Source organism: Cherax quadricarinatus, chromosome 75 (assembly GCF_038502225.1).
Source record: "Cherax quadricarinatus isolate ZL_2023a chromosome 75, ASM3850222v1, whole genome shotgun sequence".
Classification (NCBI taxonomy): domain Eukaryota; kingdom Metazoa; phylum Arthropoda; class Malacostraca; order Decapoda; family Parastacidae; genus Cherax; species Cherax quadricarinatus.
In genome coordinates, this window is record NC_091366.1 from 8,313,427 (window position 1) to 8,338,340 (window position 24,914).

General features: G+C 41.2%; 1 protein-coding gene across 1 annotated transcript in view; it reads left to right on the top strand.

Annotated features, from left to right (window-relative positions):
- Window positions 1–20,462: 20,462 nt before the first annotated feature.
- The window catches only part of Crz (Corazonin), a 48,383-nt gene continuing 43,931 nt past the window's right edge, over window positions 20,463–24,914 (top strand). Inside the window, exon 1 of the mRNA XM_070100832.1 lies at window positions 20,463–20,529. The gene's annotated coding sequence lies outside the window, so the exon portion shown is untranslated. The remainder of the gene's footprint in view (window positions 20,530–24,914) is intronic.

The following is a 24,914-nucleotide window of genomic DNA, read 5'->3' on the forward strand; positions in this document are numbered from 1 at the left end:
CAGGCAGAACTACAAAGGGATCTGGACAGGCTGCAGACCTGGTCCAGCAATTGGCTCCTGGAGTTCAATCCCACCAAGTGCAAAGTCATGAAGATTGGGGAAGGGCAAAGAAGGCCGCAGACGGAGTACAGTCTAGGGGGTCAGAGACTACAAACCTCACTCAAGGAAAAAGATCTTGGGGTGAGTATAACACCAGGCACATCTCCTGAAGCGCACATCAACCAAATAACTGCTGCAGCATATGGGCGCCTAGCAAACCTCAGAACAGCATTCCGACATCTTAATAAGGAATCATTCAGGACCCTGTACACCGTGTATGTTAGGCCCATATTGGAGTATGCGGCACCAGTTTGGAACCCACACCTAGCCAAGCACGTGAAGAAACTAGAGAAAGTGCAAAGGTTTGCAACAAGACTAGTCCCAGAGCTAAGAGGTATGTCCTACGAGGAGAGGTTAAGGGAAATCAACCTGACGACACTGGAGGACAGGAGAGATAGGGGGGACATGATAACGACATACAAAATACTGAGAGGAATTGACAAGGTGGACAATGACAGGATGTTCCAGAGATTGGACACAGTAACAAGGGGACACAGTTGGAAGCTGAAGACACAGATGAATCACAGGGATGTTAGGAAGTATTTCTTCAGCCACAGAGTAGTCAGTAAGTGGAATAGTTTGGGAAGCGATGTAGTGGAGGCAGAATCCATACATAGCTTTAAGCAGAGGTATGATAAAGCTCACGGTTCAGGGAGAGTGACCTAGTAGCGATCAGTGAAGAGGCGGGGCCAGGAGCTCGGACTCGACCCCCGCAACCTCAACTAGGTGAGTACACACACACACACACACACACACACACACACACACACACACACACACACACACACACACACACACACACACACACACACACACACGTAAGCTTCTTCTGAACCGATTTAACCTTTTACCACCGATGTTTCTTAAAGTAAGTGTCACTATAGTGTAAGTGCTGCTACATTATAACTAGTCACTATAAGTGCTGCTACATTATAACTAGTCACTATAAGTGCTGCTACATTATAACTAGTCACTATAAGTGCTGCTACATTATAACTAGTCACTATAAGTGCTGCTACATTATAACTAGTCACTATAAGTGCTGCTACATTATAACTAGTCACTATAAGTGCTGCTACATTATAACTAGTCACTATAAGTGCTGCTACATTATAACTAGTCACTATAAGTGCTGCTACATTATAACTAGTCACTATAAGTGCTGCTACATTATAACTAGTCACTATAAGTGCTGCTACATTATAACTAGTCACTATAAGTGCTGCTACATTATAACTAGTCACTATAAGTGCTGCTACATTATAACTAGTCACTATAAGTGCTGCTACATTATAACTAGTCACTATAAGTGCTGCTACATTATAACTAGTCACTATAAGTGCTGCTACATTATAACTAGTCACTATAAGTGCTGCTACATTATAACTAGTCACTATAAGTGCTGCTACATTATAACTAGTCACTATAAGTGCTGCTACATTATAACTAGTCACTATAAGTGCTGCTACATTATAACTAGTCACTATAAGTGCTGCTACATTATAACTAGTCACTATAAGTGCTGCTACATTATAACTAGTCACTATAAGTGCTGCTACATTATAACTAGTCACTATAAGTGCTGCTACATTATAACTAGTCACTATAAGTGCTGCTACATTATAACTAGTCACTATAAGTGCTGCTACATTATAACTAGTCACTATAAGTGCTGCTACATTATAACTAGTCACTATAAGTGCTGCTACATTATAACTAGTCACTATAAGTGCTGCTACATTATAACTAGTCACTATAAGTGCTGCTACATTATAACTAGTCACTATAAGTGCTGCTACATTATAACTAGTCACTATAAGTGCTGCTACATTATAACTAGTCACTATAAGTGCTGCTACATTATAACTAGTCACTATAAGTGCTGCTACATTATAACTAGTCACTATAAGTGCTGCTACATTATAACTAGTCACTATAAGTGCTGCTACATTATAACTAGTCACTATAAGTGCTGCTACATTATAACTAGTCACTATAAGTGCTGCTACATTATAACTAGTCACTATAAGTGTTGCTACATTATAACTAGTCACTATAAGTGCTGCTACATTATGACTATATATATATATATATATATATATATATATATATATATATATATATATATATATATATATATATATATATATATACATATTTATATCGTGAGACAACACGATCGCAAGCCACGGCACGGGAAGGGGTTGAACCCATGGTGAGTGAGGTTAGGATCTATTATAGCCAGGTGGCCCAGTGGTTAACGCACTGGCCTCGAGTTCTACCACTCACTGGGCAGGAGTTCAACCCCCACCTGTTCCGTGGTTTGTGTAACTCCAAGTCTCGAGCGATATTGTCTTTGTTGCTGTCACTTGAGAATGCCTCGGTAGATCGATTTCAAACTCTCTACACTTCTAGAGGAGGACCTAGACAGTGACCTTTCTAGGTTATAACCTGATCATTGTATCACAGTGCCGTTGCTGGAACGTATCGCCAGTGATCCAGGATAGGGTCGAAACGTCTTCAATCTTCATATATAACCTTTTGACACGATTTTCTAGCGTTGTATGAAAGGTAGTCAGAAAGACTACATTCACACTGACACCTTTATTTCGACATTTCGCCCACGACCGGACTTCACTCAGCTATTGCAGTGATGTTTTCCCTGCATACACAGTGTATTTCGTCACAGTGCTCCTTAACTGGGAGTATATATACCCTCTGGAGGCATATATACCCTCTGGACGTATATATACCCTCCTGGAGATATATGTACCTTCCTGGGAGTATATATACCCTCCTGGAGGTATATATACCCTCCTGGAGGTATATATATACCCTCCTTTAGGTATATATACCCTCCGGGAGGTATATATACCCTCCGGGAGGTATATATACCCTCCTTTAGGTATATATACCCTCCGGGAGGTATATATACCCTCCTGGAGGTATATATACCCTCCTTTAGGTATATATACCCTCCGGGAGGTATATATACCCTCCTGGAGGTATATATACCCTCCTGGAGGTATATATACCCTCCTGGAGGTATATATACCCTCCTAGGGGAATGAAAACCAAATAGTGGGGAATGGGAACCAAGTAGTCTGGGGACAAATAAAGGAAATATGCGGATATACTAGGCCATATGAGGACATACTAGCCCATACTAGGACATACTAGGCCATACTAGGACATACTAGGCCATACTAGGACATACTAGGCCATACTAGGACATACTAGGCCATACTAGGACATACTAGGCCATACTAGGACATACTAGGCCATACTAGGACATACTAGGCCATACTAGGACATACTAGGCCATACTAGGACATACTAGGCCATACTAGGACATACTAGGCCATACTAGGACATACTAGGCCATACTAGGACATACTAGGCCATAGTAGGACATACTAGGCCATACTAGGACATACTAGGCTATACTAGGACATACTAGGCCATACTAGGACATACTAGGCCATACTAGGACATACTAGGCCATACTAGGACATACTAGGCCATACTAGGACATACTAGGCCATACTAGGACATACTAGGCCATACTAGGACATACTAGGCCATACTAGGACATACTAGGCCATACTAGGACATACTAGGCCATACTAGGACATACTAGGCCATACTAGGACATACTAGGCCATACTAGGACATACTAGGCCATAGTAGGACATACTAGGCCATACTAGGACATACTAGGCTATACTAGGACATACTAGGCCATACTAGGACATACTAGGCCATACTAGGACATACTAGGCCATACTAGGACATACTAGGCTATACTAGGACATACTAGGCTATACTAGGACATACTAGGCTATACTAGGACATACTAGGCCATATGACAACATACTAGGCCATATGAGGACATACTATGCCATATTAGGACATACTAGGCCTATATGAGGACATACTATAATATTAGGACATACTAGGCCTATATGAGGACATACTAGGCCTATATGAGGATATACTAGGCCATATGAGGCCATACTAGGTCATATAAGGCCATACTAGGCCATATCAGACACTCCACTATGAGTCTATAATCGTAATAAGGTTATCAACCTCTTACTCCCAGACATTGTTCAACTGTTTAAGACATAGGAGTAAATTCTAAAAATTATGCCTAATTCCAGCATTTTCCCCACAAGCTGTGTTGCAGCATGTCCTGTGTTGCAACAGTCAGGCGTCCCTTCGTAATTATGATGACTGTAACGAATGACTCACGAAATCGTAATGACGCGAGTGTAAAATAACTCACAGAACGAAGATTTTTGAGCCCCTGGTACAGTGGGTAACGCACTGGCTTGCTAGTGTTAGTGCTGTCTTGTGGCTTGGTACAGTGGGTAACGCACTGACTTGCTAGTGTTAGTGCTGTCTTGTTGCATGGTACAGTGGGTAACGCACTGGCTTGCTTGTGTTAGTGCTGTCTTGTGGCTTGGTACAGTGGGTAACGCACTGGCTTGCTAGTGTTAGTGCTGTCTTGTTGCATGGTACAGTGGGTAACGCACTGGCTTGCTAGTGTTAGTGCTGTCTTGTTGCATGGTACAGTGGGTAACGCACTGGCTTGCTAGTGTTAGTGCTGTCTTGTTGCTTGGTACAGTGGGTAACGCACTGGCTTGCTAGTGTTAGTGCTGTCTTGTTGCATGGTACAGTGGGTAACGCACTGGCTTGCTAGTGTTAGTGCTGTCTTGTTGCATGGTACAGTGGGTAACGCACTGGCTTGCTAGTGTTAGTGCTGTCTTGTTGCTTGGTACAGTGGGTAACGCACTGGATTGCTAGTGTTAGTGCTGTCTTGTTGCATGGTACAGTGGGTAACGCACTGACTTGCTAGTGTTAGTGCTGTCTTGTGGCTTGGTACAGTGGGTAACGCACTGGCTTGCTAGTGTTAGTGCTGTCTTGTTGCATGGTACAGTGGGTAACGCACTGGCTTGCTAGTGTTAGTGCTGTCTTGTTGCATGGTACAGTGGGTAACGCACTGGCTTGCTAGTGTTAGTGCTGTCTTGTTGCATGGTACAGTGGGTAACGCACTGGCTTGCTAGTGTTAGTGCTGTCTTGTTGCATGGTACAGTGGGTAACGCACTGGCTTGCTAGTGTTAGTGCTGTCTTGTTGCATGGTACAGTGGGTAACGCACTGGCTTGCTAGTGTTAGTGCTGTCTTGTTGCATGGTACAGTGGATAACGCACTGGCTTGCTAGTGTTAGTGCTGTCTTGTTGCATGGTACAGTGGGTAACGCACTGGCTTGCTAGTGTTAGTGCTGACTTGTTGCATGGTACAGTGGGTAACGCACTGGCTTGCTAGTGTTAGTGCTGTCTTGTTGCATGGTACAGTGGGTAACGCACTGGCTTGCTAGTGTTAGTGCTGACTTGTTGCATGGTACAGTGGGTAACGCACTGGCTTGCTAGTGTTAGTGCTGTCTTGTTGCATGGTACAGTGGATAACGCACTGGCTTGCTAGTTAGTGCTGTCTTGTTGCATGGTACAGTGGGTAACGCACTGGCTTGCTAGTGTTAGTGCTGTCTTGTTGCATGGTACAGTGGATAACGCACTGGCTTGCTAGTGTTAGTGCTGTCTTGTTGCATGGTACAGTGGGTAACGCACTGGCTTGCTAGTGTTAGTGCTGTCTTGTTGCATGGTACAGTGGGTAACGCACTGGCTTGCTAGTGTTAGTGCTGTCTTGTTGCATGGTACAGTGGGTAACGCACTGGCTTGCTAGTGTTAGTGCTGTCTTGTGGCTTGGTACAGTGGGTAACGCACTGGCTTGCTAGTGTTAGTGCTGTCTTGTTGCATGGTACAGTGGGTAACGCACTGGCTTGCTAGTGTTAGTGCTGTCTTGTTGCATGGTACAGTGGGTAACGCACTGGCTTGCTAGTGTTAGTGCTGTCTTGTGGCTTGGTACAGTGGGTAACGCACTGGCTTGCTAGTGTTAGTGCTGTCTTGTTGCATGGTACAGTGGGTAACGCACTGGCTTGCTAGTGTTAGTGCTGTCTTGTTGCATGGTACAGTGGGTAACGCACTGGCTTGCTAGTGTTAGTGCTGTCTTGTGGCTTGGTACAGTGGGTAACGCACTGGCTTGCTAGTGTTAGTGCTGTCTTGTTGCATGGTACAGTGCGTAACGCACTGGCTTGCTAGTGTTAGTGCTGTCTTGTTGCATGGTACAGTGCGTAACGCACTGGCTTGCTAGTGTTAGTGCTGTCTTGTTGCATGGTACAGTGGGTAACGCACTGGCTTGCTAGTGTTAGTGCTGTCTTGTTGCATGGTACAGTGCCTAACGCACTGGCTTGCTAGTGTTAGTGCTGTCTTGTTGCATGGTACAGTGGGTAAAGCACTGGCTTGCTAGTGTTAGTGCTGTCTTGTTGCATGGTACAGTGGGTAACGCACTGGCTTGCTAGTGTTAGTGCTGTCTTGTTGCATGGTACAGTGGGTAACGCACTGGCTTGCTAGTGTTAGTGCTGTCTTGTTGCATGGTACAGTGGGTAACGCACTGGCTTGCTAGTGTTAGTGCTGTCTTGTTGCATGGTACAGTGGGTAACGCACTGGCTTGCTAGTGTTAGTGCTGTCTTGTTGCATGGTACAGTGGGTAACGCACTGGCTTGCTAGTGATAGTGCTGACTTGTGGCATGGTGCAGTGGGTAACGCACTGGCTTGCTAGTATTAGTGCTGTCTTGTTGCATGGTACAGTGGGTAACACACTGGCTTGCTAGTGTTAGTGCTGTCTTGTGGCTTGGTACAGTGGGTAATGCACTGGTTTGCTAGTGTTAGTGCTGTCTTGTGGCTTGGTACAGTGGGTAACGCACTGGCTTGCTAGTGTTAGTGCTGTCTTGTTGCATGGTACAGTGGATAACGCACTGGCTTGCTAGTGTTAGTGCTGTCTTGTTGCATGGTACAGTGGGTAACGCACTGGCTTGCTAGTGTTAGTGCTGTCTTGTGGCTTGGTACAGTGGGTAACGCACTGGCTTGCTAGTGTTAGTGCTGACTTGTTGCATGGTACAGTGGGTAACACACTGGCTTGCTAGTGTTAGTGCTGTCTTGTTGCATGGTACAGTGGGTAACGCACTGGCTTGCTAGTGTTAGTGCTGTCTTGTTGCATGGTACAGTGAGTAACGCACTGGCTTGCTAGTGTTAGTGCTGTCTTGTGGCTTGGTACAGTGGGTAACGCACTGGCTTGCTAGTGTTAGTGCTGTCTTATTGCATGGTACAGTGGGTAACGCACTGGCTTGCTAGTGTTAGTGCTGTCTTGTTGCATGGTACAGTGGGTAACGCACTGGCTTGCTAGTGTTAGTGCTGTCTTGTTGCATGGTACAGTGGGTAACGCACTGGCTTGCTAGTGTTAGTGCTGTCTTGTTGCATGGTACAGTGCATAACGCACTGGCTTGCTAGTGTTAGTGCTGTCTTGTTGCATGGTACAGTGGGTAACGCACTGGCTTGCTAGTGTTAGTGCTGTCTTGTTGCATGGTACAGTGGGTAACGCACTGGCTTGCTAGTGTTAGTGCTGTCTTGTTGCATGGTACAGTGGGTAACGCACCAGCTTGCTAGTGTTAGTGCTGTCTTGTTGCATGGTACAGTGGGTAACGCACTGGCTTGCTAGTGTTAGTGCTGTCTTGTTGCATGGTACAGTGGGTAACGCACTGGCTTGCTAGTGTTAGTGCTGTCTTGTTGCATGGTACAGTGCATAACGCACTGGCTTGCTAGTGTTAGTGCTGTCTTGTTGCATGGTACAGTGGGTAACGCACTGGCTTGCTAGTGTTAGTGCTGTCTTGTTGCATGGTACAGTGGGTAACGCACTGGCTTGCTAGTGTTAGTGCTGTCTTGTTGCATGGTACAGTGGGTAACGCACTGGCTTGCTAGTGTTAGTGCTGTCTTGTTGCATGGTACAGTGGGTAACGCACTGGCTTGCTAGTGTTAGTGCTGTCTTGTTGCATGGTACAGTGGGTAACGCACTGGCTTGCTAGTGTTAGTGCTGTCTTGTTGCATGGTACAGTGGGTAACGCACTGGCTTGCTAGTGTTAGTGCTGTCTTGTTGCATGGTACAGTGCATAACGCACTGGCTTGCTAGTGTTAGTGCTGTCTTGTTGCATGGTACAGTGGGTAACGCACTGGCTTGCTAGTGTTAGTGCTGTCTTGTGGCATGGTACAGTGGGTAACGCACTGGCTTGCTAGTGTTAGTGCTGATTTGTGGCATGGGGCAGTAGCTAGTATACTAAGCTACTAGTTTTACCACTGACTAGTAGCATGGTGCAGTAGCTAGTGTACTAACCTACTAGTTTTACCACTGACTAGTAGCATGGTGCAGTAGCTAGTGTACTAACCTACTAGTTTTACCACTGACTAGTAGCATGGTGCAGTAGCTAGTGTACTAACCTACTAGTTTTACCACTGACTAGTAGCATGGTGCAGTAGCTAGTGTACTAACCTACTAGTTTTACCACTGACTAGTAGCATGGTGCAGTAGCTAGTGTACTAACCTACTAGTTTTACCACTGACTAGTAGCATGGTGCAGTAGCTAGTGTACTAACCTACTAGTTTTACCACTGACTGGTGGCATGGTTTAGACCCCTCCCGGTGAGGATCTGTGTCTCGCTCTCGCAAGACGGTGGATCGAGCCTTGACCATACTTTCCGCTGAGTGACCCAAACATGAGGTTTAACTCTTAACGTGAATTATTTATTCATTTCTTTCGGTGAGATGACTGTAAAATAACATAAGCACAGAGTGCTCTATAGAGAAACATTACAGAGCAGATGAAACCACAGAGACGTCAGTCACTTTACTAAGAATAAGACGGCGCAATATCGTGACTGGAACAATATACAAAATACCTGCACATAGAGACGACGATATCTCAGTCAGTCTTGATAAGATAAGATTTTTAACTCCTGAGGGTTAAGCACGCAGGATAACCAAGAAAGTCAGTGCATCATGGAGGGACTCTCTGTCTTGTGTCCACTGGGGTCCTCAATCTTGTCCCCCAGAATGTCATCCGCAACAGTCGACTAACACCCAGGTACCTACTTGCAGGTGAACGGGACAACAGGTGTAAGGAAACATACCCAATATTTCCACGCATGCCGGGGATCGAACCACGGACACTCAGCGTGTAAAGCGAGAACGTTGCTTACCAGGGCATGGACCACCGTACCACGAGACCATTTCTTCTTCCTCTCTTGGTCCCGTCCCAGTCCTCCTCGCCTATATATACACTGGCTCACTCTCTTCTGTCGTGTCCTTTTTCCTGACAAACCTTACCTAACCTAACCTCTCCCTTATCAGTGTGACTTGTAAACAGTCCAAGTTGAATCAATGTGCGGGTTATTTCTGTATAACATAAACACAAAAGCACTGGAACACAAACAATACACAGATGAAACCATACTACGGGTGGGCTAGAACCCGCGATCAGTCATAAAACTCTAGACCGACGCTTTAGCCACTGGGCCAGCTGGCCCAGTGGCTAAAGCGTCGGTCTGGAGTTTTATGACTCTGGTCGCGGGTTCCAGCCCCACCCGTTGTATGGTTTCTTTGCAATCGCGTCATTGCGATTTCGTGAGTCATAATACACAGATGCTGTCTATGCAGATTTTGATGAAATATTTGACAAGATCGACCACAGAATGACAACCTATATATACAATGATGCCAATAAATATAACAGGAAAAACGTAGGCAGACTGATATTTATGATAGAGGTCGCAACGAGAGGTAGTTCACCACACAAGATGGAGTCTCAGGGAAGTCTAAAGTTCAATACCATCGGAATGAGAAGGTAAATGTAACACTTAGTAATCTTTATTCTGGTAAAGTTTCGCCAGCTATTGGCTTCTTCAGTCTAATGCGGAGAAATGGTGGAAGATGAGGACTCTGAGGTAATAAGTCCCTCAGCCTGAAGTCGATGTGTTCAGTCTATCGACCTTGGTAAAAGTTCAGGATATCAGCGATGGGGATTATTAGCATACAGATGAAGTGGAGCAGTGGTAGGCGGCGTCACCAGTGTAAAAAGCAACCAGTGGAAGTAGATCATACCTATAACTTTGGCAAACTTTGAAGAATTCCCTGTATCATGTTCCTAAGATATTGCTATGTCTAATTCATACAAAATCAAAAAGATAACCTGAGATAACCAGGCCCGATGGCAGCCAGAAGAACCGAGAAGGGGTCAACTTTCTACCCTGGGAAGATGGCAGACTAATACCGTAGGACTACACTTTTGTGTCTACAAGGATCCACACCTACGATACACCGCATCTGGCAAGTGGTACCAACAGAAGGGATCCCAACACCATCCCACAACCTCGTTGCAGTAGGGTGGGAGACCCTTGCAGCTTGCAACAAGTGCACATCATCAAAATTCTACAGTAATTGGGTGAAAAACTCGCGGGAGAAATTAAGAAACCATGAGTGACTCGCTTTCTTTTCCAGTGTTGCGATCCAGAGAGAAAACTGCCTGTAGTATAATGGACACCCTATAATGGACACCCTCCCAACTTCTGGGTAGCTAGATGAACTGTTTGAAATATAACTTTTCGGATAGCTATCTACATATATATATATAATATATATATATATATATATATATATATATATATATATATATATATATATATATATATATATATATATGTCGTGCCGAATAGGCAGAACTTGCGATCTTGGCTTAAATAGCAACGCTCATCTTGCCATATAGGACAAGTGAAAATTTGTGTATGCAATAATTTCGCCAAAATCATTCCGAACCTAACGAAAAAAAATATATTTTACTGTTTGTTTAGTATTAAATTATTGTAAACAAAACTAAAATATATACAGTTGGGTTAAGCTAAAATAAATTGTTCTTATTATAAGGTAAGTTTTCTAAGGTTCTTTTGGTGCAAAATTAAAAATTTTTACATTAACATTAATGAAAAAATATATCTTTAAACGTATAGGAGAAAATTTTAGAAAGGACTTAATTTTAAATGAGTTCTTGCTAATTGACCAGTTTTATATATTCGGCACGACATTATATATATATATATATATATATATATATATATATATATATATATATATATATATATATATATATATATATATATATATATATATATTTTTATATATATATATATATATATATATATATATATATATATATATACATGCCGCGACGAATAGGTAAAATTGGTCACTTAGCAAGAACTCATTTAGTTGGATTAGGCTAAATTAAATCGTTCTTGTTATAATAAGGTCAGGTAAGTTTTCTAAGGTTCGTTTGGTACAAAATTATTAATGTTTATATTAACATAAATGAAAAAAAATATATCTTTAAACGTATAAGAGAAAATTTAAGAAAGGACTTAATTTTAAATGAGTTTTTGCTAATTAATCAATTTTACCTATTCGGCACGACATATATATGATCATATTGCTTTATTGTAAATATGTTGGGACAGTAAATGAGTCGTACGTTGGTAATTAGCAGGAGATACACTCAGGAACGACACGGTGCTGAGACGTATAAAACACAGACTCGAGGAGGTGGACGTATAAGCGGCAGTTATTGTATATATCTAAATGAGGTGGTGATGCATCCTTCAGTTAGCTTCAAAGATGTGAGAGAGACACTTGACGGAGAGAATCTTCCCGCTGGATCTTCCTTGATGATGTTGATAATACCAGAGTGTATACCACCTTGTGTAGACCAGATGTTGATAATACCAGAGTATATACCACCTTGTGTAGACCAGATGTTGATAATACCAGAGTATATACCACCTTGTGTAGACCAGATGTTGATAATACTAGAGTGTATACCACCTTGTGTAGACCAGATGTTGATAATACCAGAGTATATACCACCTTGTGTAGACCAGATGTTGATAATACTAGAGTGTATACCACCTTGTTTAGACCAGATGTTGATAATACCAGAGTGTATACCACCTTGTGTAGACCAGATGTTGATAATACTAGAGTGTATACCACCTTGTGTAGACCAGATGTTGATAATACCAGAGTGTATACCACCTTGTGTAGACCAGATGTTGATAATACCAGTGTATATACCACCTTGTGTAGACCAGATGTTGATAATACCAGAGTGTATACCACCTTGTGTAGACCAGATGTTGATAATACCAGAGTGTATACCACCTTGTGTAGACCAGATGTTGATAATACCAGAGTGTATACCACCTTGTGTAGACCAGATGTTGATAATACCAGAGTGTATACCACCTTGTGTAGACCAGATGTTGATAATACCAGAGTGTATACCACCTTGTGTAGACCAGATGTTGATAATACCAGAGTATATACCACCTTGTGTAGACCAGATGTTGATAATACCAGAGTGTATACCACCTTGTTTAGACCAGATGTTGATAATACCAGAGTGTATACCACCTTGTGTAGACCAGATGTTGATAATACCAGAGTGTATACCACCTTGTGTAGACCAAATGTTGATAATACCAGAGTGTATACCACCTTGTGTAGACCAGATGTTGATAATACCAGAGTGTATACCACCTTGTGTAGACCAGATGTTGATAATACCAGAGTATATACCACCTTGTGTAGACCAGATGTTGATAATACCAGAGTATATACCACCTTGTGTAGACCAGATGTTGATAATACCAGAGTGTATACCACCTTGTGTAGACCAGATGTTGATAATACCAGAGTGTATACCACCTTGTGTAGACCAGATGTTGATAATACCAGAGTGTATAACACCTTGTGTAGACCAGATGTTGATAATACCAGAGTATATACCACCTTGTGTAGACCAGATGTTGATAATACCAGAGTATATACCACCTTGTGTAGACCAGATGTTGATAATACCAGAGTATATACCACCTTGTGTAGACCAGATGTTGATAATACCAGAGTATATACCACCTTGTGTAGACCAGATGTTGATAATACCAGAGTATATACCACCTTGTGTAGACCAGATGTTGATAATACCAGAGTATATACCACCTTGTGTAGACCAGATGTTGATAATACCAGAGTGTATACCACCTTGTGTAGACCCGATGTTGATAACACCAGAGTATATACCACCTTGTGTAGACCAGATGTTGATAATACCAGAGTATATACCACCATACGTAGACCGGGAAATATTAAGTTCAAAGATGGAGACCAGGTCTACCAACATTGATTATGTTGATAAATGAGACACCTGTGCAACATTATGGTATCTTGATGTTGCACAAATTTCTCACTTATCAACTTGTTGGTTTTGCAAACCAATTATTGACAACAGTGAATATTTTCATTCCGCAGCCTGGAACATTGATCTGGAATATTGATCTGGAACACTGATCTGGAACACTGATCTGGAACACTGATCTGGAACACTGATCTGGAACTTTGATCTGGAACTTTGATCTGGAAAATTGATCTGGAACTTTGATCTGGAACATTGATCTGGAACATTGATCTGGAACATTGATCTGGAACACTGATCTGGAACACTGATCTGGAACACTGATCTGGAACATTGATCTGGAACATTGATCTGGAACATTAATCTGGAACATTGATCTGGAACATTGATCTGAAACTTTGATCTGGAACACTGATCTGGAACATTGATCTGGAACTTTGATCTGGAATACTGATCTGGAACATTGATCTGGAACACTGATCTGAAATATTGATCTGGAACATTGATCTGGAACATTGATCTGGAACATTGATCTGGAACATTGATCTGGAATATTGATCTGGAACATTGATCTGGAACATTGATCTGGAACTTTGATCTGGAACATTGATCTGGAATATTGATCTGGAACACTGATCTGGAACATTGATCTGGAACATTGATCTGGAATATTGATCTGGAACTTTGATCTGGAACACTGATCTGGAACATTGATCTGGAACATTGATCTGGAACATTGATCTGGAACATTGATCTGGAATATTGATCTGGAACTTTGATCTGGAACATTGATCTGGAACATTGATCTGGAACATTGATCTGGAACATTGATCTGGAACATTGATCTGGAACTTTGATCTGGAACATTGATCTGGAACTTTGATCTGGAACATTGATCTGGAACATTGATCTGGAACATTGATCTGGAACATTGATCTGGAACATTGATCTGGAATATTGATCTCGAACATTGATCTGGAACACTGATCTGGAACATTGATCTGGAATATTGATCTGGAACTTTGATCTGGAACATTGATCTGGAATATTGATCTGGAACATTGATCTGGAATATTGATCTGGAACACTGATCTGGAATATTGATCTGGAATATTAATCTGGAACTTTGATCTGGAACATTGATCTGGAACATTGATTTGGAACATTGATCTGGAACGTTGATCTGGAACACTGATCTGAAACATTGATCTGGAACATTGATCTGGAACATTGATCTGGAACACTGATCTGGAACACTGATCTGGAACACTGATCTGGAGCATTGATCTGGAACAATGATCTGGAACATTGATCTGGAACACTGATCTGGAACATTGATGTGGAACATTGATCTGGAATATTGATCTGGAACATTGATCTGGAATATTGATCTGGAATATTGATCTGGAACACTGATCTGGAACATTGATCTGGAATATTGATCTGGAACATTGATCTGGAACATTGATCTGGAACATTGATCTGGAGCATTGATCTGGAACACTGATCTGGAACACTGATCTGGAACACTGATCTGGAACACTGATCTGGAACATGGTTTAGCGTCTGACAATGAGAGGACGTTATTCTCTCAGCCTAAGGCCTACCTTGGCACTGTTTTTGTTGTCTCCACCTCGCCATTACCTGGTCACTTTTATACAAGTGTTTAGGCGACTTAGGTGATAATAGGTGGTTAGGATCTCAGAACTATAATTACAGAGCCTGTTGGGTCTTGCCACGACTCACTGATCCTCAAGACTGAGTCTTTCTTGCTCAGTTTCACGGTGGACCACCTATGTGTCCGACATTCTGCTCGCTTCCACCACTACTGAGTATGACTTTACCTCGCACAGGACCTCATCAGAGGTGTTGAAAACAAAGTCGTTCTTAAGCAGCAGCTGCAGCAGCGTAGTGAAGTCGACGGCTCCCGTCACCACAACAACACCACCTTCACCGTAGTCGTGAAGATTCTTCACACCAACTCCATGGCTGAGGGACACATTACCTCATCTTTTGTATAGCTCTACTGTCTTCAGATTATGTCCTAGAATTTGTACTGATGAAACCACTGGATGGTAAAACGTCTACATTAAAGATACCCAGATGTTGTATATGTGTCTAATTTTAAACCATACCCCCGGCCGGGATTGAACCCGCGGTCATAGAGTCTCAAAACTCCAGCCCGTCGCGTTAGCCACTAGACCAGCTAGCCACAATAAGATTCATCCAACTAGGTATATTTCTACACCATAGGAAGGTTAGCACAGGCACCTCTGTGACCACAAATGCAAGTTTTTACAGACGAGTCTCCAGCTAGCGTGGCCGTGACGAACTCCAGCTCAAGTCCCTTCACTGCCGTCAACATGACTCAAGAAATCGTAATGGAGATTCGTCTGTAAAAACTTGCATTTGTGGTCACAGAGGTGCCTGTGCTAACTTTCCTATGGTGTAGAAATATACCTAGTTGGATGAATCTTATTGGGGCTAGCTGGTCTAGTGGCTAACGCGACGGGCTGGAGTTTTGAGACTATGACCGCGGGTTCAATCCCGGCCGGGGTATGGTTTATTTGCAATCGTGTCATTACGATTTCTTGAGTCATGTCTAATTTTCACGTTGTTTTGGTGTCTCCACATCGCCGTAATGCAATGGTTATAATCATAACCATATTTTTTCAAAGGGGTGGAGGGGTAAGCCAGTAGAAGGCCTCGGTCAGATGACTAAAAGCTCCAGTTGCGGGTTATCATATGACTAAAACCCGCGTCAGGAAATACTTGTCCTGTTTCCTGACCAGTCTTACCTAACCCGAACCATCTAACCTAACCTAACCTAACTTAACCAAACATTACCTATCCCAACCTTACATAACCTAGCCTAACCTAACCTAGGCTAACCTAGCCTAGCCTAACCTAACCTAACCTAGCCTAACCTAACCTAGGCTAACCTAGCCTAGCCTAACCTAACCTAACTTAACCTAGCCTAACCTAACCTAGTCTAACCTTACCTAACCTAACTTAACCAAACCTTACTTATCTCAACATTACATAACCTAACTGAACCTAACCCAACCTCTCCTTACCTAACCTAACGGCCCGACAAAGCCGTCACGTTAACGGCTTTGTCAGGCCGTTACCATGCCGGCTTGACAAAGCTCTTGAAGGGCGAAACGTTGCCACAATAAAAGGACACATTACTTGCACTTGTGTCCATTTACCTAACAGTACTTTCCTGCCTTGTATGGGCCAGTAGGTCATCTGCAGTGTTCTTCCATTCTTAAGTCCTTATATACATTCTAAATCTAAACTTGTCTAATATGGAGCCTATTACCCGAGGGTCATTAAAGCTATATGTCACCTGGTCACTACTAGTACACCTTAGTACCCAAATAGGGTAGGTGTACTAGCTGGGTGCCCCGTAGCTCGGTTGGTAGCGCACTATGTTCACACATTGAGGTACGTGGTTCGATCCCCTGTACGGGTGGAAACATTTGGGTGTGTTTCCTTAAGACATCTGTTGTCCCTGTTCACTTATCAGCAAATAGGTACCTCGGTGTTAGTCACCTTACACCTTCTGTCCCTGCTCACCTAGCAGCAAGTAGGCACCTCGGTGTTAGTCACCTTACACCTGTCCCTGCTCACCTAGCAGCAAGTAGTTACCTCGATGTTAGTCACCTTACACCTGTCCCTTCTCACCTAGCAGCAAGTAGGTACCTCGATGTTAGTCACCTTACGCCTGTCCCTTCTCACCTAGCAGCAAGTAGGTACCTCGATGTTAGTCACCTTACACCTGTCCATGCTCACCTAGCAGCAAGTAGTTACCTCGATGTTAGTCACCTTACACCTGTCCCTTCTCACCTAGCAGCAAGTAGGTACCTCGATGTTAGTCACCTTACACCTGTCCCTGCTCACCTAGCAGCAAGTAGGTACCTCGATGTTAGTCACCTTACACCTGTCCTTGCTCACCTAGCAGCAATATTAAAATGGTACACAACACCTACAGGTTGGTAAGACACATGTGCAAAAGTCAGGTATCTTTATTCCCAAACGTTCCGCCTACACAGCAGTCTTCTTCAGTCTGGTACAGAAAAGTTACCAGTAGAGATATGACGACAATGTAATTTAAGAGATTTCAATATTTCTACGTAAGGAATATAATGAATATTAATTCTAACGAATTTATATCCGTATTACAAAATGGATATTAATTCTAACGAATTTATATCCGTATTACAAAATGGATATTAATTCTAACGAATTTATATCCGTATTACAAAATGGATATTAATTCTAACGAATTTATATCCGTATTACAAAATGGATATTAATTCTAACAAATTTATATCCGTATTACAAAATGGATATTAATTCTAACGAATTTATATCCGTATTACAAAATGGATATTAATTCTAACGAATTTATATCCGTATTACAAAATGGATATTAATTCAAACAAATTTATATCCGTATTACAAAATGGATATTAATTCTAACGAATTTATATCCGTATTACAAAATGGATATTAATTCTAACGAATTTATATCCGTATTACAAAATGGATATTAATTCTAACGAATTTATATCCGTATTACAAAATGGATATTAATTCTAACGAATTTATATCCGTATTACAAAATGGATATTAATTCTACCGAATTTACATCCGTATTACAAAATGGATATTAATTCTAACGAATTTATATCCGTATTACAAAATGGATATTAATTCTACCGAATTTATATCCGTATTACAAAATGGATATTAATTCTAACGAATTTATATCCGTATTACAAAATGGATATTAATTCTAACGAATTTATATCCGTATTACAAAATGGATATTAATTCTAACAAATTTATATCCGTATTACAAAATGGATATTAATTCTAACAAATTTATATCCGTATTACAAAATGGATATTAATTCTAACGAATTTATATCCGTATTACAAAATGGATATTAATTCTAACGAATTTATATCCGTATTACAAAATGGATATTAATTCTAACGAATTTATATCCGTATTACAAAATGGATATTAATTCTAACGAATTTATATCCGTATTACAAAATGGATATTAATTCTAACGAATTTATATCCGTATTACAAAATGGATATTAATTCTAACGAATTTATATCCGTATTACAAAATGGATATTAATTCTACCGAATTTACATCCGTATTACAAAATGGATATTAATTCTAACGAATTTATATCCGTATTACAAAATGGATATTAATTCTACCGAATTTATATCCGTATTACAAAATGGATATTAATTCTAACGAATTTATATCCGTATTACAAAATGGATATTAATTCTAACGAATTTATATCCGTATTACAAAATGGATATTAATTCTAACGAATTTATATCCGTATTACAAAATGGACATTAATTCTAACGAATTTATATCCGTATTACAAAACGGATATTAATTCTAACGAATTTATATCCGTATTACAAAATGGATATTAATTCTAACAAATTTATATCCGTATTACAAAATGGATATTAATTCTAACGAATTTATATCCGTATTACAAAATGGATATTAATTCTAACGAATTTATATCCGTATTACAAAATGGATATTAATTCTAACGAATTTATATCCGTATTACAAAATGGATATTAATTCTAACGAATTTATATCCGTATTACAAAATGGATATTAATTCTAACGAATTTATATCCGTATTACAAAATGGATATTAATTCTAACGAATTTATATCCCTATTACAAAATGGATATTAATTCTAACGAATTTATATCCGTATTACAAAATGGATATTAATTCTAACGAATTTATATCCGTATTACAAAATGGATATTAATTCTAACGAATTTATATCCGTATTACAAAATGGATATTAATTCAAACAAATATATATCCGCATTACAAAATGGATATTAATTCGTTAGACAAAATCAAAGAATCATAAAGTTACTCCATTAAGTAAGAAATCTTCCTTACCAAGAAAGATTAAAATATCTTAAGTTACATCATCTTATAAGACGCAGAATGAGGGAAAGACGTGAATGAAGTGTGTAAGTGGAAGACAGGGATAAACAAGGGATATATAAATACGATACTGAGGATATTCCTCCAAGAACTCGAAATAATGGATTCAAATTGGATAAATTTAGATTTAGAAAGGATATGGGAAAGTATTGGTTTGGAAATAGGTTAGTTGATGTGTGGAACCGTCAACCTAGTAGGGTAATTGAAGCTAAAACCTTGGGTAGCTTCAAATTTAGGTTAGATAAAGGGTTTAGACAGAAACGTAAGTAATCACTAGGGCATATTAGAAAACGTTTCGGCCCTGGGACCTGGGACCGAAACGCTTTCTAATATGTCCTAAAAACTAACTTGTCGGTATCTATTGCCAAAATTTATACCAGATTAGATAAATACATAAGTGAGACGGGGGGGGGGTTAAATGGATAAGTGAGACACTTGTGCAGCATTTTGGTATCTCTATTCTGGAAACGTTTCGCCACACAGTGGCTTCTTCAGTCCAGTGCAGAAAAAGGTGGACTAAGAGGAGGCGTTTGAGGTAATCAGTCCCTCAGCCTTGAGTCAATATCTTGTGAGATTTGCAATTGAGTTAATAGGGTTATTAAAGCTAATTGTCTGGGTAACATTGATAATGGGTTGCGCAAACATTTTTCTTAAGTGGGTTTGGGTTTGAGAAGAACGTGCCTAGTATGGGCTACCTGGATGGCATAGGCCTGCTGCAGTGTGCCTAAATTTTTATGTTAAGTTGTATAACGTACTTGTAAAAATAAATATTATTATTATTATTATTATTATTATTATTATTATTATTATTATTATTATCACTGACACGATGGAATTGGACTATAATACGACTCAAAGTTAGCGAAATCGCGGGTGCGTATACTGTGACGAGACCGGTTAGACCAAAAACGCAGACCAGTTACGGTGAAAGGTTACGCAGATCAGACGACAGGAGTAGTGTCTGATTTGCGTAACCTATACTGCGTTAATGTGATGGGTGAGGGTGTGGGTGGGTGGGCGGGGGAATCAGGGTGTGGGCAGGCGGGAGAGCAGGTGGACGGGCGGGCGGGCGTGCGGGTGATCGGGCGGGAAGGCAGGGTGTGGGCGGGTAAGGAAGTATATAAGATGGGAGAGGAGAGATCTCAGCCTCACTTTAGCTGACGTGACGCCTCCTGCAGCACTACACTCACCCATCACTACACCTCTCACACAGGTAAGTCACCCACACAATTGGGTGTTCTAGTCACCCACACAACTGACTCCAGAAGCCACCCACACAACTGGGTGTTCTAGTCACCCACACAACTGGCTCTCGTAGTCACCCACACAACTGGCACTTGTAGACACCCACACTACTGGCACTTGTGGACACCCACACAACTGGCTCTTGTAGTCACCCACACAACTGGCACTTGTAGACACCCACAAAACTGGCACTTGTGGACACCCACACAACTGACTCTTGTAGTCACCCACACAACTGGCTCTTGTAGTCACCCACACAACTGGGACTTGTAGACACCCACACAACTGGCACTTGTGGACACCCACACAACTGGCTCTTGTAGTCACCCACACAACTGGCACTTGTAGACACCCACACAACTGGCACTTGTGGACACCCACACAACTGGCTCTTGTAGTCACCCACACAACTGGCACTTGTAAACACCCACCCAACTGGCACTTGTGGACGCCCACACAACTGGCTCTTGTAGTCACCCACACAACTGGCACTTGTAGACACCCACACAACTGGCACTTGTGGGCAACCACACAACTGGCTCTTGTAGTCACCCACACAACTGGCACTTGTGGACACCCACACAACTGGCACTTGTAGACACCCACACAACTGGCACTTGTAGTCACCCACACAACTGGCTCTTGTAGCCACCCACACAACTGACACTTGTGGACACCCACACAACTGGCACTTGTAGACACCCACACAACTGGCACTTGTAGACACCCACACAACTGGCACTTGTAGTCACCCACACAACTGGCACTTGTAGTCACCCACACAACTGGCACTTGTAGTCACCCACACAACTGGCACTTGTAGTCACCCACACAACTGGCTCTTGTAGTCACTCACACAACTGGCTTTTGTAGTCACCCACACAACTGGCTCTTGTAGTCACCCACACAACTGGCACTTGTAGACACCCACCCAACTGGCACTTGTGGACGCCCACACAACTGGCTCTTGTAGTCACCCACACAACTGGCACTTGTAGACACCCACACAACTGGCACTTGTAGACACCCACACAACTGGCTCTTGTAGTCACCCACACAACTGGCACTTGTGGACACCCACACAACTGGCACTTGTGGACACCCACACAACTGGCACTTGTGGACACCCACACAACTGGCACTTGTGGACACCCACACAACTGGCACTTGTGGACACCCACACAACTGGCACTTGTGGACACCCACACAACTGGCTCTTGTAGTCACCCACACAACTGGCACTTGTAGACACCCACACAACTGGCACTTGTGGACACCCACACAACTGGCTCTTGTAGTCACCCACACAACTGGCACTTGTAGACACCCACACCCTCATAGGTGGATGTTCCAGTCACTCACACCTTCACAAGTGGATGTTCTAGTCACCCACACCCTCACAGGTGGATGTTCTAGTCACCCACACCCCCACAGGTGGATGTTCCAGTCACCCACACCCTCACAGGTAGATGTTCTAGTCACCCACACCCCCACAGGTGGATGTTCTAGTCACCCACACCCCCCACAGGTGGATGTTCTAGTCACCCACACCTTCACAGGTGGATGTTCTAGTCACCCACACCCCCCACAGGTGGATGTTCTAGTCACCCACACGCAACAGGTGAATATTATAGTCTCCCATAGCAGTTTAAAAACTGAAAGTGATATATAATATAAAGTTTTTCTTTTTCGGGCCACCCTGCCTTGGTGGGAATCGGCCGGTGTATATATAAAAAAAAAATATATATATATATATATATATATATATATATATATATATATATATATATATATATATATATATATGTGTGTGTGTGTGTGTGTGTGTGTGTGTGTGTGTGTGTGTGTGTGTGTGTGTGTGTGTGTGTGTGTGTGTGTGTGTGTGTGTGTGTATGCAATAATTTCGCCAAAATCATTCTGAACATAACGAAAAAAATATATTTCACTGTGTTTGTTTAGTATTAAATTATTGTAAACAAATCTAAAATATATTTAGTTGGGTTAGGCTAAAATAAATTGTTCTTGTTATAATAAGGTTAGGTAAGTTTTCTAAGTTTCTTTTGGTGCAAAATAAAAAATTTTTACATTAACATTAATGAAAAAAAATATCTTTAAACGTATAAGAGAAAATTTTAGAAAGGACTTAATTTTAAATGAGTTTTTGCTAATTGACCAGTTTTACATATTCGGCACGACATATATATATATATATATATATATATATATATATATATATATATATATATATATATATATATATATATATATATATATAATATACAGTAAACAGGTGACAGATCTACATATACAAAACATGAATAATCAGTCAGTCCATCATACTAAGGACGGATTATTTCATTTTTTTGTACATAATTCTTCTGCTCTCAATTATGTCCTTGAATTTGTCTAGCGAAACGTCTACAGTAAAGACACCCAGATGCTGCACACGTGTCTAATTCTTCAAGTCACTGTGACTTGTGACTTGTAAGTAGTGCGAGTGGGACCGGAACGTCGCCAAAAGTTCCTCTCACTTACGTGCGGGTTATGTGTGTGTTGTTCCAGTCACGGTATTGTTCCTTTGTGCAAAGGAACAACCACTGATATAGCTAAGACAGTCTCTGGTGGTTAACGATTAAGACAGATACAGAGGCAACAGGTGTAGTAGTGATATGACGATGACGTAATTTATTTTACTACACCTGTTGCCTCTATATTTGACTAAAGAAGTCTACTGTGTAGGCGAAACGTTTCAATAATAAAGATACCCAGCTGCTGCACGTGAATCTTAATCATCTTGTTGGTAATAATGTTGGTAGAAGTACCGACACATTTTATTGTGGCATTACTTAGACTTGTGGCCTTTCAGCTGTCAACTTGCTGATAGATAAAACGCACAGTCGCAAACAATCTATCAACACTGACAGGTGACCCTTAAGGTAACAAATAAAGATATCAACAAGACTGAAAAAAATCCTTGATATTAATAATCTTTATTTCCACATGTACAACTTATACAGACCATTGCTGATATTAATGACATTTAGAAAGCCGCTTGTTATGCTGAGCATTTCCCGCAAATTAGGTCAGTTTTGTCCCAGGATGCGACCCACACCAGTCCACTAACACCCAGGTACCTATTTTACTGCTAGGTGAACATGGACAGCAGGTGTCTTATGGAAACACGTCATAATCTTGTTAACCATACCGGGGATCGATCCCCGGACCTCAGTGTGTGAGGTGAGTGCTCTAGCGCTCGAGCTGAGAATAACACAAAAATAATATGATTTAGCTCATAAAATACAATTATTGCAGGAGTTTACGATTAAAAGACCTATAATTCACGATTTTTAACTAAAAATAATGTCAGAAAATGGTTCAGACCTTTTAAAAGACCCAGACATTTTTCATGGATGTAAGAAGAATTGAAGCCAAATTTGAAGAGAAGACAAAAAGTCCAGAAGAGAATTAGAGTAAAAAGTGAAAGAAAAACTGAAAGTAATCCGCCAGAACTTTTATCTTCGTCCAAAATCCGGATCCAGGAAAAAAGTAGAAAGATGTCACAGGGAAAAAAGTAGAAACATGTCACAGGGGAAAAAGTAGAAACATGTCACAGGGAAAAAAGTAAACATGTCACAGGGAAAAAAGTAAACATGTCACAGGGAAAAAAGTAAACATGTCACAGGGAAAAAAGTAAACATGTCACAGGGAAAAAAGTAAACATGTCACAGGGAAAAAAGTAAACATGTCACAGGAAAAAAAGTAACAAAGGTCACAGAAGTAAAAAAAAAAAAGCAACTTATTTTCCTGCGACTTTTCCCTAGCCAAAACTGTGACTTATTTTCCTGCGACTTTTCCCTAGCCAAAACTGTGACTTATTTTCCTGCGACTTTTCCCTAGCCAAAACTGTGACTTATTTTCCTGCGACTTTTCCCTAGCCAAAACTGTGACTTATTTTCCTGCGACTTTTCCCTAGCCAAAACTGTGACTTATTTTCCTGCGACTTTTCCCTAGCCAAAACTGTGACTTATTTTCCTGCGACTTTTCCCTAGCCAAAACTGTGACTTATTTTCCTGCGACTTTTCCCTAGCCAAAACTGTGACTTATTTTCCTGCGACTTCTTTCCGGGACACTCAAAATCCAAGACAAAAACCTCTCAGAATAAAGGTGGTTGAGGAAGGAAAATAAGGGAGGATAATAATGAGGACACAGCATGAGGGTTTAGCGACTCATTACAAGAACATGTTGATAAATGCCTTAAAATACCCACCAGGTGATGATTCCTCACATATGCAACAGTTGGGTATCTTCATCGTTGAAACGTTTCACCTACACAGTAGACTTCGTCAGTCAAAT